This window comes from Nomascus leucogenys, chromosome 16 (assembly GCF_006542625.1).
Source record: "Nomascus leucogenys isolate Asia chromosome 16, Asia_NLE_v1, whole genome shotgun sequence".
NCBI lineage: Eukaryota > Metazoa > Chordata > Mammalia > Primates > Hylobatidae > Nomascus > Nomascus leucogenys.
This window is the reverse complement of record NC_044396.1, coordinates 30,433,717-30,452,182: the sequence shown is the minus strand read 5'-3', so window position 1 is coordinate 30,452,182 and position 18,466 is coordinate 30,433,717. Positions and strand designations below refer to the sequence as shown.

The 18,466-nt window shown below is 33.0% G+C and overlaps 1 long non-coding RNA gene across 1 annotated transcript; it reads right to left on the bottom strand.

Annotated features, from left to right (window-relative positions):
• Positions 1-546: 546 nt before the first annotated feature.
• LOC115830681 lies at positions 547-17,804 on the bottom strand. The gene is made up of 3 exons (XR_004026234.1): positions 17,722-17,804; positions 7,442-7,447; positions 547-558 (listed from the first exon to the last, which is right to left on the bottom strand). It is a non-coding gene; the product is annotated as an uncharacterized LOC115830681 (long non-coding RNA).
• Between the last annotated feature and the right edge of the window lie 662 nt (positions 17,805-18,466).

The window sequence follows — 18,466 nt, the reverse complement described above, 5'->3', positions numbered from 1 at the left end:
TGTTCTGAATTTCTCTTTTGTGAATTGTCTGTATATATGTTTTGTCCATTTTCTTATTGATTTTCTTTATATGTAGAATATACTTCAGATTTAAGCCTTTTCTTATTGGTATGAATTGCAAATACCTTCTTTCAGGTATGTACTCATGGAGCTTTCTCCTAAAGAATTGGCCACAGGTGTTGTTGAACTATGCTATTTCTTTTCTTTTTTTATTTTCTCATTTTCTTATTTTTGTCCATTTCGTTGATTTGATTTCTTTTTTTTTTTTTTTTTTTTTTTTTTTGAGAGTGCAGTGATGCAATCTCGGTGCAGTCTCGGCTCACTGCAACATCCGCCTCCTGGGTTCAAGTGATTCTTCTGTCTCAGCCTCCCGAGTAGCTGGGATTACAGGTGCCTGCCACCATGCCCAGCTAATTTTTGTATTTTTAGTAGAGATGGGGTTTCACCATGTTGGTCAGGCTGGTCTCTTACTTCTGACCTCAGGTCATCAGCCTGCCTTAGCCTCCCAAAGTGCTGAAATTACAGGCATGAGCCACTGCACCCGGCCTGATTTGATTTCTTTTACTTTCTAAGACTTTTTTTTTAACTGTTGTAATTTGAATACTTAGTTGATTGATTTTTCGTCTTTTTTACTTTTCTGAATTTATTTTCTAATATTATTGTTTAAAGGTATATATTTTCCTCTAAATAACACTTGAGCTTTCCCAAAAGTTTTGGCAAATAGTAATTTTGTCATTTCAAAGGTTTATAGTTTTAAATATTTACTATGATTTCTTTCTTGAATGATGTGCTATTTAGAAATATCTTTGTTAATTTACAAGTGTTTGTTTTGCTTTGCTTTTTTTCCCTTTTGATTTCAGTGTAATTTTATTATATACAGAGACACTATATGTATCATATTTCTGTGAAACATGATGCTTGCCCATGACTCTATGGAATTTTATGATGAGGCTGTTTGATGTAGTATATGATCAATATTTAGAAATGTGTCATATGTAAATGCAAGAAAAAGTATTGATTAATTGTTGGGTATTGAGTACTACTCAGGTCCATTGGAGTGAGCTTAATTATCTTATTCAACATTTTTAAATTTCTACTAATTTATTGCCTTCTTGTTTTTTGATTATTGAGAAAATTTTCTTAAAAATTTTCTATGTTGATTTTTCCCTTTCCTATAATTTTTTATTCATTCTAATTTTAAGGTTATGAATTTGCTACTTTTTATAATCCTTAATTGCCACCAATTAGACTGAAAATATCATTTTCTCCTTACTACCTGTCTACTGACTTAAAAGTGAAATATTATTAACATTTTTTAGTGACTATACCTGGAATTTTAACATAAACACCTGTATTAAAAGTCTGCAAATAATATAATTTTCATGTTTGCATTTCTAAAATTACATGTATTTTGTTCTCACTTTTGGATGATAGATTGGATATTGGCATTTGCCTTGAGGTTTATCTCAGTACATCAAAGATATAATTCTGTTGATTTCTGATTTTTATTGCTGCTTACTGGCAGTCTTATTTGTAAATCATGCAAAAGTGAGAACAAAATACATTCACATGTTCCTTCATAGGTAACATGTGTTTTCTCTATGATTTCCTTTGAGTTTTTTTTCTTTTTATTCTTTGTTTTACAGTTTTACTGCAATGGGTCTCAATGTGGGTTTATTTATTTAGCTTAAAGGAAAGTTGTGCTTTTTTTCAACTATTCATAAAATTTTAAGGTTTTATTTAATATGTATCTTACCATTTTCTCTATTCTTTTATAGTAAAACTCCTATTAAATGTGTATTGGAACCATAGTTTTATTTTCCATGCCTCTTAGCTTCACTACTGTTTTTTAAAAAAATTTATTTCTTTTCCTGTCTTGTTGCATTCCAAGTAATTTTCTGATTTATTTTTCAGTTAACTTTCTTTTTAGCTCCGTCTATATAGGCTGTTTTACCTACTGACCAAGATTTTTTATTAAAATTACTCCATATTTCAGTTCTTAAAAATTAGAACCATTCTATTTCACTTTTTTTGATGTTTGCTTTTAAAATATGGAATCATGTAGCACTTCCTCTTTATGCTTTAATCACTTTAAATCTTTTTCACTTTATACAATCCCTACGATAATTATTAACTTTTCTGTAATTTCTAGAGCCCAACTTACTGTCTTTTGCATTTGATAACTATTGGTCATATTGAGTGTTTCTTATGGTGTTTTGCTATTTCAGCTTGCTTGTCTTCAAGGCTTGTCGTTTGGTTATCCTGAGAGTTTATTTTGTTTCTGTCACATGTCTCAGAAATATCAACAGCTTGTGTGACAGCTCCCATGCCATGCCATTTATGTGAATTTGAATCCCAAAATAATCTAAGGAGCAAGCCCATGATTATTAGAATCAAGGTTCTTGTTATATTCCTGTGCTTCTAAGCAGTTGTTTTTTCCCACCTTACTCCTTCAATGAGAATATGTTATGCTCGGGGTATACATTTAATTTAGTCCATCTCTTTATATCTACCAATTTCTACATTTTCTTTCCTTTCACTATGTGGTCACTATATCCAAATGCCAAAATGATACTAACAACTTTAGTGCTCATGTAACCCAGGACAGGGATAGTAGGAAGCTGTACAGTAAATGGTCTGGTTTTTATTTCACAATTTTACCTAGAAGTCTCACTCTTTACTTACATAGTATCATGGGAAAAAAATGGTTGCTGTTTCTTATTCTCTGAATGATTGTCGATTGAAATGAGCATCAGTTATTGTAGGCCTAGGATGGAATCAGGTCTAGTAGAGTAGAGGCTCAGGCCTAGTATAGGATTAGGCCTAGTACAGGATCAGGCCTAGTATAGGATGAGCAAATGCAGACATAGAAGTCATGGTACAAACTGCTGAAGAAACACTGACTGTGAAACAGATACAGAAAATTCCTTACTTGAAAAAATTCCAAGATGGTATTTTGTCTTTTAGCCACATGCCCCTTGGCATTACATTTATACATTGGTAATCTAGTGCTGAATAATTGTTTCCAAAGATGTAAAATTATAATCTCTGAAACCTTTAAATATTCTTATTTGGAAAAAGGGTCTTTGTAGCTATGATTAAATTAAGAATGTTGAGATAGGAAGATTATCCTGAATTATCAGGTGTGCCCTAAATGCAATCACAAGTTACCTTGTAAGAGGGAGACAGAGGGAGAGCTGACACAGGCAGAAGAGAAGACACACACACACACACACACACACACACACACACAGAGGAGGAGGTGATGTGAAGATGGAGCATAGAAAGATTGGAAGATGTTGACCTTGGAGATTAGAGTGACACAGCCACAAATCAAGGAATGCTTGCAGCCACCAGAAGCTGGAAGGGGCAGGAAATGGAATCTCCCCTAGAACTTCTGGAGGGAGCATAGCACTGGCAACACCTTGGTTTCTCCTCAGTGATGCTGGCTTTGGGTTTCTGGCCTCCAGAACTGTGAGAGAGTACATTTGTTTTATGTCACCAAATATGTGGCAATATGATACAGTAAACATAACAGACTAATGCAGATATTTAACAAGTCTGCTTATCTTCAAAATTGGATATTGGAGCAGAGAACTAACCCTAATCATCTTATGCCTGCTCTAAATGTCTTTAGATGTGGCCTTACAATTCAAAGCACATACAGGTTAAGGTAGGTGCTCTATCATGATATGAAGGGCATAAGCTCTGGATTTAGGATACCTGGATTTAAACCCTACCCCTTATGAGTTTTATCACTTTGGGCAAGTTACTTAACCTCTTCTAAGCATCTTCATCTACAAAATAAGGATAACAACAGTTGTAACTTTGCAATACAATAACAGCTGCAACAACACCTCTCATAGGAGGTGTTATGAAGAGTAAAGTAGAGATAGTTCATATAATCTGAGCATATAAAAAATATGAGAAAATGTTAGCTAACATCCCAAGGTATTACCTTACCCTGATCCTAAGGTAATCCACACCTTAGTCCCAAAGTATGGATAATGAGCATTCTTTTCTCAGATTGCACTCACTCAACCACGTTCTTTCATTTGCATTCATTTTGTTAATAAGGTGTAAAGGAATGTCATTCAGTATTTAAGTTTTTGTACCTAAACTTTTGAATTATTCAACAAATGATGATGACACGTTTTCAAATATGAGATTAGGTCACATTTTGTTTACATTTACTCTTAATTTGAACCATTTTTGCATAAACCATACTGTATTTCTATATCTGGAAATCTGATCAACCTATGCTGGACTAACTTTTAAATAACATGTGTAAAATATTTAATTTTATGACTAATATCATCTTATTATATCTGATGCATAACATAACATTGCAGGGAGCAGGAAAATGCTAAATACATGTTACTGGACAATAACCATTTCTTGGGTGAGCTTCCTAGTATCTAGCACAAAAATCGCTATTCGGTTCTCAAGGAGGTCAATGATTCTAAAATAATCTTTCAGCAATGTTATAAGAAAGATGAAAATATCACGCAGGAAAAAAGTGTTCTCTTCTCATTTATGCATGGTTGGGACGTTTGTAGGCCTGAGTTATGAGTTATGCAGCAGACAAACCAATTCTGCCTGAGTAAAGGGCTTATGAAAATGCATCTTGGGAGATAAATTTAAGGAAGTAGGTTCTGGCATGTTGAAAAGGTTTCGAGTGATAGATAAAAATATAAACTTTGGAGTCTGCTAGTCTAGGGTAGGAATCTACCACTTATTGGCTATACAACTTTGGAAAAATTATATTCTTCTGTAAAATGGAGATAATATTAGTATAACCTGCTGGAGTTGTTACAAAGATTAAAGAAACTCATACACTCAAAGTCATAAGTGCAGTGCCTTGTATTTGGTAAACAGGCAGTGGGGAGCCAGTAAATGGCTTTGAGAAAGGGAAGAAGAGGACCAGAGTTGCACCTTACACAGATCCATTTAACAGCAATGTTTTTGGCTATCAGGAGTTGGGGAAGGATTGGAGGAAGGATTTTATGAACTGACGCAGGGCTTTCTAGAAAGGCTTCATTGCACAAAACAAGATAATTCTGTGGGTTGTACTGTTATGGGCATTGTCATGGGAGCTCTTAATAGATACTATGAGTTACTATATAAGTTAGTTTTTCAAGTTATATACAAGATCTGTTAACTTATAAGAAAGCAATGGAACTTACTTAGGTATATAGTAAACATGAAAATGAACCGAAAATAGTTACAAAAAGACCCAAGAGATTTATTTAACAAGAAAACAAAATAAGAGTATAAAATTAATTATTCTGTTCAAAATAAGGAAAGGGTATTTTTATTTATTTTTTACATATGGGCACATATCTGGGCATTTCATAGAATTTCTTTCCTTTTGTTTACTTGTGCTGAATTCTCAGTTTACTTTTACTGCCCATCTTACATTACATCTGAATTTTATACTCAAGTTGAACGAATATACATTTTTTCAGGTACATTTTGAGAAAAAACATGTAAATAAGTTTGAGTAACATTAAAAACAGTTAATTTTCATAGTTATATGTTAGTTCACCAAAGCATCTTAAGTTTTTTCAAGTACTTATTTGGTGTAATAAAAAGTTTGTTTTATAAACTCTGTCTCTGAAGTTTTCAATTGTCATTACTGTTAATGGGTTTGGTGAAAATAAAAAATAAACGTGAGCTCTCTTCTTATTTTTCTATAACTTTAAGAGTGAAGAATGATCACTCACCCTGGGGGCTGGGCTGGAATCCAGGCAGTATCCAGAAAGAAAATGTCCACAATATATGGATCTGTGCAGTCAGTACTGGGAGTTGCACCTAGCACTCTCCACCATGCTGTCTAGATGGCATAGCCTTTCTATTTCTTGTGTGTCAGAGTTTCTCAGCTGCTCTGGCTGACCATTGAACATTGTATCTGTGCATTAAGGCCAAGTTGGAATTATTTACGTTTCCTTTCAGCTAAATGTAGGGAAAAATACGCAAATCAATTTGGCTAACATTTAAAGGCGTTTATTCCTACATTTATATACTTTTCTTAGGTGATTTCTGCTCTTGTATTTTTCCTCTTACAAACAATACAAATTAATTTTATAGTGAGATGGAAAGGTCAGTAAGAATCTTTTTTTTGCAAGGGCTTGCTCTGCCTTTTTGACATGTCTTAAAAAATTCAGCTACGTACAATGTAGTACGTACTCTACTATAGTAGAGTATTTTTACATTTCTTTAAAAAATAAGCTAGTCGTAAAATATTTTACTATACCACAAAGATCACAATTTTATTGTTCCCCTGTCTCTTATGGTATCCATGAGAAAAACAAGTATTCAATGAGCTATTATTTCACCAAAACAAAAGTCAGTTGGAGTGGAAGAGACTGGAGACTTCATTTAATACAGACGTTTCGAAACTGAAGTTTACAGACTCCTGGGACCTCTACAGAGACCACTTCAAACTTTCATGAGGAAAAGAGAGATGTGAATTTATTTTAAAATAATTTTAAGGATTGAAAAAAATATTTTGAAGGCCATTGATTTAGAAAACTGTACAACTGGAGATACAGTAAAGTGCAGGTATACCCTGTTTTGCAATGCCAACTAAGTGTGAATTTCTAAAATCAGTGAAGTAATATTTTCATATTGAATATTTTACCGCCTTGCTTTATTTCGAGGAAATCTTTGATATTCTTTTTGAAATTAAAAATTTAAATTATTTTGTAATATTTTATGGATTTTTAAGTAATTGAATTTTATAAATCAGAGAACTTCTATTAACTAATGTACCATTGGTTAAGTTCAAAATTATTTTATTTCCTCATCGCAATGTTATTTTAGGTCATCTCCAGTCCTTCTTTAGATGTACTACTAACTTACTGGGTGATTTTACTTCTTTATCAAACATTTTTTTAAAACTTTCTGAAATTGGCTAACAACATTATGAGAAATGATTTTAATTTGAAAGCAAGTCTGCAATTGTAAAATAAAATTTTATTATTTAATAAAAGTCTTCTAAGGAGTTTGGAAATTATAACAAATAATAAAAGGTGAATGTTTTTAAAGATCACTGTAGAATTTTCAGCATCACAGCATAAAATCTGTATATGAGAAATTGATAGCTTCCTCTGCATTACTCTTTTTTGCTATGGGCATCTTCTGTGATTCCTTTCATCAATATTCTCCTAGTGCGGGGGTGAGGAGATGAGTGACCGGGAGGGAAAGAGGCGACCTGGTGAGCTCTTCAGTCCTTGGAGCACCTGTTATCCATGGATTTCAAAGCACTTAATCCTGTTTGATGGTCCTGTGAGATAAGAAGTGCTTTACTACTTGGCTCTGAACTTGTCATAGGTCTCCAGTACATTATTGGAAAATAAAAGCCCTGGGCTATTTTCCTGACTCCTGGGTCAACGTTCAAGTAAAGAGACAACACTTAAGCCTTGGCTGACAAGAGGACTGGGTCCTGATGGCTAACACGCTGCGTAATCAATCTTCTTGCGCCCTGTTTATCCATATGTACAAAACCTGCAAAATTAAACACCCCCACATTACAAATCTCAGTGGATGGAAAATCATGATCTTCTTCTATGGAAATCTGAATAATTTAAAGACCACATGATTGTGCCATGAACAACTGAAGCCAAAGAATAGAATAACTTAAAAAGCCTTGTGATAAAATATAATTTGGAGGAGCTACATTAAGACATAACCCACTTATGAGATATTTATAGACTTTAACTTTGTAAAGGAACTTTGAATTTGACTGTGTTTATTAGTGAATGGGAATTTATTTCTCTATTTTGAATGAGCATTTCTTGGCAGGCAAACTGTGCGCAGGCTACAATGAGCTTCAATGAAGTGCTTTCACATTCCCTTCCCACTGAGTTGAAAGCCTTCTTATATTCTCTCAAGTGTGTTTCTTTTCCCATGGAGGATGGCTTTGTTGAAAATTGCTTCCTCTTCTCTTGATTATTGAATCAGATATTATATTCAGTTCTTCAATACTTTATAGAGTGTTGGTGAAAAATGAAATATAATGAGTGTGATTATTCCTTATACTTTGAAGGCTATGTAGATTCAGCTCTAAAGAATTTAGTGGAGCTAAGCCAGAATTGGAAGAGAGATATTATTTAACTGAGTTTTCTCTTTCTCTATAAATGTTCCCCCACTGCCTCTACCATTATGACACTCTTCCTTTCCAGCATTTTCTTTATGTCTCAATAGCCAGAGTCAGCCCTCATCTCATGTCCCTTTGTTCCTGCTCAGAGGAATCATGTAGACCGAAGGTAATTTGCTATAATTTCCAAACAAACCAATGTCCTATATTCTAGAATTTTATTTTCTCTTCCTTCTTTATTCATCATTAATATTAACCCGACCTTAAAATGTTGCTCATCTGTTGAGAAGCAGCAGAATGAAACTAAGGAAGCAAAGACCCTAAAACTTAAAGTATAATAATAATAAAATAAAAAAAAAATCACGAATACCCTTTTCCACACTTCAAATTCAAACCGCCAAGAAATGGAAAAAGCCCTGAACGTTTATTAATCTTCGCTTTTGCCTCTTCAGAGTTATACTGTGCAGTATAAAAGTATAGACTAAATCTTACAGCTATATCATTTTTGTCTTTTGGGATGCTATGTTGTAATAGTTTTACTTTGCTAATTCATAAACAATTTAATGTAGTTATTAGATTATAAATTCTGGAACAAAATTCTTATAACAGTGTGTCTGTCAACTTCTCTGTTGTGTCTCTGTGCCTGAGATTTCTCATCTATAAAATGAAGATGTTTGTATTAAATAAGTTGATATATGTAGTGCTTGACATATTGTATATGCCGTACAAGGGCTTTCTACTATTGTTATTTATTATCAAAGATTTATTGAGCTCCTATATGTATCATAATGGTGACCTTATAGTGTTAACAGTGTTGGTGGAGGCAGATATTAACTAAAAATCACTTAAATAAATACAATATTGAATTGTGATATGCATGTTGGTGAAAAATACAGGGAAAGAAGAAAATAGAGTTGATGGAAAACAAGATTGAAAAATAGAGTTAGAGGAGGGGTCACTGATACTGAGAAACATGGGAAAGTGGGAGGGAAATGGAACTTGAATTGGCTGTAGGAAACCACCTATTTTAAAAAAGAAATAATATGAGACTATGACAAATGAAAGTATGTTCGTAGGTTTGATGGCAGGAAATTTTCCTCTCATTGCATCTATTTACTCTGTGTAGTAGAAGGTGAAGCAATATACTGGGAATGAGGTTTCTGTGAAAGTCTGGTGGTTTGTAGACAATGTAGGAGGGCAGAAATTGTCATGGAGAACAGAAAAGTTACCAATAAATATGGTAAAATTGCCAAGAAGTCTTAAGTATTCCTTTAAGATTGGTGATTATTAATTAATGTAAAGGTGTCAATATTACCTGTAGTGTGTTTTTTGCTAGCAAGGCGCAGCTGCCTGAAGTCAGGGCTGGAGAAAGAAGACTACTAGGGCCATCCAAATTTGGGGTCTTTAAAGTGGGTGAGATATATGTAAATGCAGAGAGGAACAGGAATTAGATAATATAAATGCAATGATTCGAACAAGGTCTCATAATGTAATCGGATAAGGATAGAGGTGAAGTTCTAGAGACTAATTATAGAAAGATAGTAGAGGAATCAACAAATTGGAGTTTTTAGTTTAATAAGTTTTAAGGTTATAGTTAGTTTAGTTAAATAATAATAATAATAAAATAATTTAAAAAGCTGATAGTGGCCAGGCGTGGTGGCTCACACCTGTAATCCCAGAACTTTGGGAAGCCAAGGCGGGTGGATCACAAGGTCAGGAGTTCAAGACCAGCCTGGCCAAGATGGTGAAACCCCATCTCTACTAAAAATACAAAAAGTAGCCAGGCGTGGTGGTGGGTGTTGTAATCCCAGCTACTCAGGAGGCTGAGGCAGAGAATTATTTGAACCTCGGAGGCAGAGGTTGCAGTGAGCCGAGATCGCACCACTGTACTCCAGCCTGGGAGACAGAACGAGATTCTGTCTCAAAAAAAAAAAAAAAAAAAAAAAAAAAAAAAAAAAGCTGATAGTAATCAGAATTCAGAACACTTAAAGTAACAAAATTAAGATTTGAAGAGTTTCAGGGATGCCAAAGTCCAGTGTTTGGGAGAGTGGATGGCTGAAGAGACAGTCACTGGAGATGAGGAGTTGAAGAAATTGGGAGGCCAGAATTTAGGATGACTTGTCCATGTGGCTTTTAAAATTTCCCAGGATTATGGCAGAAATTGTTATGAATAGATATACTGTGAGCAAAGTACCAAGATTTTCAACAAATGAGAGGGCTGAGGGGCTGGGATCTTGACAGATGTGATTTTGAAAGTCATATAATAGAATGGATTGCACTTCAAAAAAGCTGAATTTTATTATAAAAGCATAAGTGAATTGTTGTCTACAGATACTGACATGAACAGTTCATAAAGAAAAAAACAATTTTATAACTCTTGCTTTCTAAAGAAAGTATGGTTTTCATGATTTTCTCATAATTTGTCATTAAAATACATTCTTTTGATTTTCACATAATTAAAGGTGAAATGTCAGTTTTGGCTTAAGGCCCAAACTGTCCTTTTAAAACTTGCCTGCCTTTAAAAATTTCGGTATTATTTAAAGAGCTTTGCCTTATAGTTAAGCACATAAACACATATATTTTCTGTAGGTAGAAATACCATCATATAACTCATCAAACAATACCAGGTATTTGATTGTATACTGAAATATTACAAATATTTAAATATAAATATGTTAGGATAAAATGTGTTTACAAGGATATGCAAAAACACACACACACACAGAGGAAAATTATGATGATGAACTCAGTGTGTGTTAAAACAGGATATGTAAAAATAAAACATACACAGAGGAAAATTATGATGAACTCAGGGTGTGTCAAAATAGTTGCATACAACTTCATCCATGTTCATACATTAGAAAGGTGGTTTAATCACCCATAAGAAATTACTAGCTTCTCTGTTTGTGAAGCATGACATTTCAATTGCACAGCCAATAAAAGAATTACATGAAGAGACTGAAATGATTTACTGTATGGAAAGCATCAAGACGAAGGTTACCATGGTGAGCTACCTTCCTGCACACCCAAGGTCAAGTGAGAGTGACCCATCAATGGGCAATCCTCAATCACAAACTACTAAGGGATTGTTCTGATGATCATTAGTTGGATTCCTTCCTAAATACTAACAATGATGATCCTGTACCTGTTACTCATATTTACCTTTAAAAATATCCATTTTAAATTTAAATTTATGACTTAAAAGCTGACATCATTGTTAAAGAGTTATTAGAAGAGCATTGGTGTTTCTCAGAATCTCGTAAATTGCAGCTGTGCACTATAATCATTTCCTGAAAGTGTGGGTAGGTTAGGAAATGTTTACACATTTTTAATGTAACATAAAAGAGATTCCAGTTGTATTGTAGTTTTTAATGTTTAACCAGAATCATCTTTATTGTAAATACTATCTTTATTCCATTGGGAGGGAGAGGGAGAAAGAGTATAAATAGTGTATACATATTATAAAATATTGTTATGTATAATTAATACCTTAAAAAATGTCCAAAATTCTGGGAAGTTCATATATTGCTTTCCTCAGATACATTTTGTTGATGCATAAAAAGAGGACTGTGCTAATAAATGTCTTTTGAATTACACATGGTGTAAGAAAATGAAAGCCTTTGGGTTATGAATCTTGGATTTAAAAAGGCAATCATCAAATATTTAAGATGAAAATGCAGTAACACATGCTAGCTGTCATGTGTAAGTTTGGTGAGTGTTATGACAAGGTTTTTAAAACATTTATAGTTGGAGTATTTTTATGAAAATATTCATTAATTCAAACAGACATTCGTATCTGGCAATCTGCATTTTAATCGTGATTTCTGGCTGCAAGAGAAAATCGGTAAAGCCATGAAGGAATAGGTGAAATATATAGCAATCATGTTTAAATTATACATTATAAAGCATACATATCTGTATGTTGTCATATTATGCATTAAATTTAATGCATAAATCAAATTGTTATAATTCTGATGTTGCCAAAAGGCACAAAATATGACAAACAGGAATAGGCATGTAGATATTATCATATTCAATAATTCAATGAGCATTTGTTTTATGTAAATTAACTTTCTGTTAATAAAATTTATACTCATTTATTATACCACTTCCATATGATAATTAAAAAAAGTCTTTTCTTCTCTAAAAATCATTACAAAATGTGAATAATGCATTTGTTTAATATCTATATAAACAAGATCTTACCATCAGATTAGTTCTGGAAATGAAAGTATTATTGATTTCTGTAATAATTTTGATAATATTGCTACACTGCAGTACTGAAGTTGCTAATCTCATTTTTGTGGAGAACTCTATGCATTTAAAGCAGTGTTTAAAGTTTCTGAAAGTAAACAATCTTTGGTTTTGTAGGACATGGCAATGTACAATTTGTAGAAAATATACTTTTGGAATTAAATAGTACATACTGTGAAGAACTTGGAAAAAAGTTAAATTCCTCCTCAATTACTGTATTATATTTTCAATTAAAATAATATTGAAAGCAAATCCAATCGACTCTTAAGTTCTATATGCTTCTTTCTTAAAATTAGTAGTTGTTATATTTGGGAGAATGGATTGAATAAACTCCCAAAGGGCTGACTTAAAACCATGCAAAAAAGTTATAAAATGTCACTTTAAATGACAACAAATTATAATATTTCAGAATACATTGTTCATATTTATTTTGCAAAAGGTGATGAAGCACTCTGTAATGGAAGGTATTTTTTTCACTTTCATCATATTTTCATATTTTAACTGTTTACTCAGGTCATATTATTATATGCATGGAACTTACCATCTGAATCATGCTACAGTTTCTAATTGAGCCCTGTAGGTATTCACGAAAGAAGTGGGGATGTTTTATAGATACCTAAAGTTTTACAACTTTATTGTCATGGATGGAGATGCTTATGAAGTTTTTGACTTAGTTTAAACAAAGTAGGATTTCCTCTTCAAGGAAGGCCAATGAAGGTAATTTACAGACTAATGAAGGAAGTTCCATTTTGAACTTTAGGTAGCAAACTTAAGAATCAAATAAAGAACACTTAATATACACTAATTACATATCTCTGCTCTATGGTACCAATGGGATGTTTAGAAAATTGTTAGGCTGAACCATATAATGTTGGTAATACTTGAAAGTTTTTGACTGAGGAGAATGGCAGTTTCTTTTCGTTTTACTTAAGATATATTGCATATGTACTTATTGTATAAAGTACTTACTGAATACCCTGTACCTTTATATAGCACACTATTTGTTAATCAGTAGCTTGTGAAAGCAACCAGTCCATAAGGAAAAGTATTCACACTTCCTTGAGTTCATGCATGCAAAGAGGATGTCAGCATTCCAACAAGATTAGGCTCTGGTAGTGACGTGGGTACGAGGAGATTGCTTATATGGGTACTACCAAGTTTGTTTTATACTAATTCATCTAATCACATAATAATAAAAATATAAAATGTATATGAAAAATTGGGAAATAAAGAAGTTGAATTTTTTTTTTTACAATTTGTGACACAGTGCTGACAAAACTGGGATACTTAAAGGTAAAATGATACAAAAATAATTCATATGTAAGCATGCGCAATACAAGCCATAACATGATTATTAGAATAGTGAGCTTTCAAGAATATTTGGCTAAGTTACTGAATTTTCCATAATTATAAGAAAAATTTTTAAAACTTTTGGATAAAACTTGAGTTGACTAAATGCTTAATAGTAAAACTTAAAACTCATTGGGTTTACTGAAGGGATTTTTGACTTGAGAATCTAACCTCTATATAAGTTCAAAATAAAGTTAGAAAAATCGCAACTATCCTGAAGACAATATAATAGGATAACTGGACTTTCAACATTAATTTCCAAAACATGTCAGAGATAACAGCTTGTCATCAACTCTGGGGAAACGTTCTTCTGAGTTACATAAAATATCTGACACTTAGTAAGGGCATACTTAATATTTTAGGTTGTAGCAGTGCAAATGAAAAGTACAAGGACCCAAAATACTAAAAACTGTATTAGTATATAATCTTAATATATATTAAGATTATAAATTATATGTATATATAATTATATACAAGGTTACATACTAAGATTAAAATTACAGTTTAATATAAATTTACTTTATAAAACTGAATGACTTTACATTTAAAAGCCTAGTTCATAAGAAACTGGCACTCTTTCAGGTATTAATATCTAATATACAGATGGTAGATAAATGAGGTGAATTACTTAACAGTTTAGCGTTAGTCATTAATTGCTTTTTAACAAAACAAACAATCAAAAGAGAAGCTCTACAGTCACACAGAATATAATTAAGTAACTTTAAGTAGGCAAATTCCTTTATTAGACATGTTTGGGGGACTTCAGTAAGCAATTAAATTGATAAGATTTTTTTTTTTAAATGAACACTCTTGCTTCATACAATATAATTTCTTTATACTAAACTTCCTTTTTGGTAATAATGTACTAAAATCATTTAGCTTTATTTAGAAAACTCTTACTTAAGAATAAATGTGATTTACTCATCTTAGTAAGAAAGAAAAGTATACAAAAGTCTAATTGGCATAACCCACTAGTCATTTTATTCTGGTATTTTTGTGTTGGTATATACAAATGGGCGAATTATTTGACAAAGTGTTGAGGGACAGCAGTTCCCAACTTTTTGTCATCAGAGACTGGTTTTGTGGAAGACAATTTTCCCATGGACGGTGGGGCGGCGGGGAGGGGATGGTTTTGAGATGAAATTCTTCCATCTCAGATCATCAGGCGTTCGTTAGATTCTTACAAGATATGTGCAACCTAGATACTTTGCACGTTCAGTTCTCATAGGGTTCGGGCTCCTATGAGAATCTAATGCCGCCACTGATCTGACAAGGCAGAGCTCAGGCTGTAATGCTCGCTCACCTGCCACTCGCCTCCTCCTGTGCGGCCCATTTCCTAACAGGACACAGACTGGTACAGGTCTGTGGCTTAGGGGTTGGGAACCCCTGTTGTGAATGATACAAAGCAGAATAAGTTTGATAAGTAAAACAAAATTGATTAAAAAATTATCCATACAAGACGGGGTGGGGTGAATGCTGTGCTGAGTACAACAGTGATTTCTAATACTATACCACAGGTAGATTTCACTTGCGATGAATGTTCAAGTGTCTGGAGTGAAATGAAGAAAACTGAATATAGCACTGTATACATGTTAGTATAAAATTATAAACTTTATAAAGTTAATCTAAATTTATGTTCATCCTATCTTTTTGGAGTTAAAATGTCCTATGTTTAGTGAAATAATGACATTTTAATATTCCTACTTAACAAAATTAAATACTGACTATGCCAGGCTCTGCATTTATTCTTTTTAATAACTTCTTGCTCCATGAAATGTGAAAGTCTTGGAACAACTGGTGCAGACCAAAAACTATAGGGGCTAAGTTTAGGAAATTTAGTTTAAATGAAATAATCCATCCTGTGCAAGAAGAATCAGGAAGTTTCCTATTTTTTACATCCTGCCATCCTTTTTTTATATATTCAGTACTGAGAATAGATTATTTTCCCATATGATGCAGTCAAGGGATATACTTTTCCTGCTTGTATGTCTGTTTTGAAAGTAGAACTGGGTGTGTATGAGGAGAGAATCGGTAATTAAGTGTTTGGATTAAAGATGCTACTCTTCATGCCAAATAAATAAAAATAAATAAAAAATATCTGAAATAGCAATAATTGAGTCTGCATTCTCAAGATAATTGGGATTAAATTTTCGTAGATAAGTCAATATATAAATAATTTGCTGTCATTTTATTGAGTTGGATATATGTTAAAAAATTAAGATAATATTTAATTTTTTAAGGAAAACTTGTCTTGCAAGAATGCTTTTTTATGCCATGAAGCATAGGTACAACACACTCATTCCTCTTAAAAAGCTTCAACTGATTTTTCAGTTAAGATAGCAAACACAAGATGATCCATGAATATGCTACATATTGCCTGAGAATATTTGGCTTCCTTAATTGATGAACTTAAGTCTATATTAAATCTTAAATTAAAAATACTTTTGCTGATATTCAGACAATTCCCTACATAAGATGTTTACTTGAGAATACAAATGAACACAATGTCAGACTGGAGAGAGGAAACCAGCATAATGATATTAAAATTATACAGTCATTTTTAAATAAATGATAAACAATGTCATTAATTTCTATCAATGTGATAACAAGTTACTATGTTTAGAAACAAGGAAATAGATATTAAGCAGTTTGTATTTGTCCCAGAGATACAACATGGGTAACTGAGTAACTTTATAAAAAGTAAATTAAATAGTTTATCCCCTCCGTGTTAAAATTATGATCTGTTCCAGAAAATCTCTTAGGTTTATTTTGACCTTGTGAAGGTCCATACATTTATGTTTCTTTATTTTTCTTCAATAGCTTTCTTTCTAATTTTCTTTAAGCTTTGACCTTTATCTCAAAATCAACAAAATTAATTAAACTCGATATTTTACATGTTAATTTGAAACTCCAACTGTAATTTATTGCACTTGAAGTGGAAGAAACACAAATGGTTAACGCACTTGATCAAAATTCTGGATTGCTTATAGAACAGAGTCTGGGGAAATAACTTTTTGCATTCTGTGGGGCAGTCCATGTAGACAATTGATACTTTAAAATGTTAACAACGAAAGTATTAAAAACCATTGTAAGTGTACCTGGAAGAACAAAGCAGCCCCACTTTGATTTTGTTTGTAGAAACAAGGAAAACAGATGTCTAGCTTCAGATTTTAAAGATCAGTGAGCAGAGGGTGACTTAGCAAAAAGTAAAGAAATAGTTTTAACCTTCAAGGTCTGCCTGATTTCTCTTCTGTGTGAGGAAGCCATCAAGGGAGATGGCTCTATTATTTGGCAAAGGTGTTAATAGGCTTAATTGTTTGTGTACCAGCATCTAGCTTTTCTACAAGCACAAGACTGAAACCAGTCCTCAAAATAATCTAAAGCACTAACTGTGATTTAGGCCAGGGAATCTGAGGGACGATAAGGTAGGACTATATCCCTCTTCCTTAATGTGGATATGGTCTACATCACCTCTAAAAATCATGGTGTGTTTTATGAAGTGTGTGTGTATGTGTATGTGTGTGCCTGATAAATGTGAGGTAATTAGAAGTTAGAATAAAGTCAGGATGGGGAAAGAAAGTATATCCATGTTAATTTCCCCATTTTTTTAATAGCAGAAAGTCAATAGATGCAAAAAAGAATAATTCCTTGAAAAAAGTTTAAGTAATTTTTGTAAGGTCAGGGTCTATAAGATTTACATTTTGTTGTGTAACCGTAATCCCCCGTTACTTAGCCTTATTTAATTGGATCCCATGCTCACTACTACATAATTTTTTTAATGATTTATCAATTTTAGAGCTTTGAAATTTTTGATTTATCTTTTTGTTAAAGAGATTTTTATGATCCACTAGCCTTTTCTTTTTAAAAAAATTTATGAGTACTCCATTCACTGCTTTCCAGCGTGGATGGCAGAGTGAGACTCCATCTCCCAAAAAGCCCCAAAAACCACAAAAATAAAAAAAAAAACCTACACTAGAAAGGGTAATTTATGGAGAAAAGAGGTTTAATTGACTCACAGTTCCACAGGCTTAATAGGAAGCACGACTGGGAGGCGTCAGGAAACTTAGAATCATGGCCGAAGGTGAAGGGGAAGCAAGCATGTCTTCGCAAGGAGGCAGGAGAGAGAGAGACAGAGAGTTAATGGGGAGGTGCCACACAATTTTAAACCATCAGATCTCAAGAAAGCTCACTCACTATCACAAGAACTGCAATGGGGAAATCTACCCCCATAATCCAGTCACCTGCCACCAGGCCCAGGCCCCTCTTCCAATTTGACATGGGATTTGGGCAGGGACACAAATCCAAACCATATCGCCCTCTTATGACTGACTTTCCCTTACTGTCTGGATGCCTATATAAGTCTTTATTCTTGAAGTGCAATGACTTCAAGAAGACATGCTTTGGCAAGATTATCCTTTATCATTTTTTTTCTGATTAGATGCACTCCCTCTACGTGCAGATTCAAATGTATCTTCATTTCAGGAAAATGTATTCTGGTATATTTTTAAATATATATTTTAAATTGTATCTGTTTTCTTATTCAGAGATATCCAATATGCATATGTTAGGTTTCCTTTTTCTGTCTTCTATAATTTCCTTTTTCTGTCTTTTATAATTATATTGTTTTTATGAAGGCTGCATGGAAAAAGTTATATTGGAAAATGTTTCTCTGCTTATATTAGGCCAATATTTCCGACTACATAGGTCATGTTGCTTACTCCTTAGTTTCCAATTTCTTACCACCATCCTTAGGATACATCT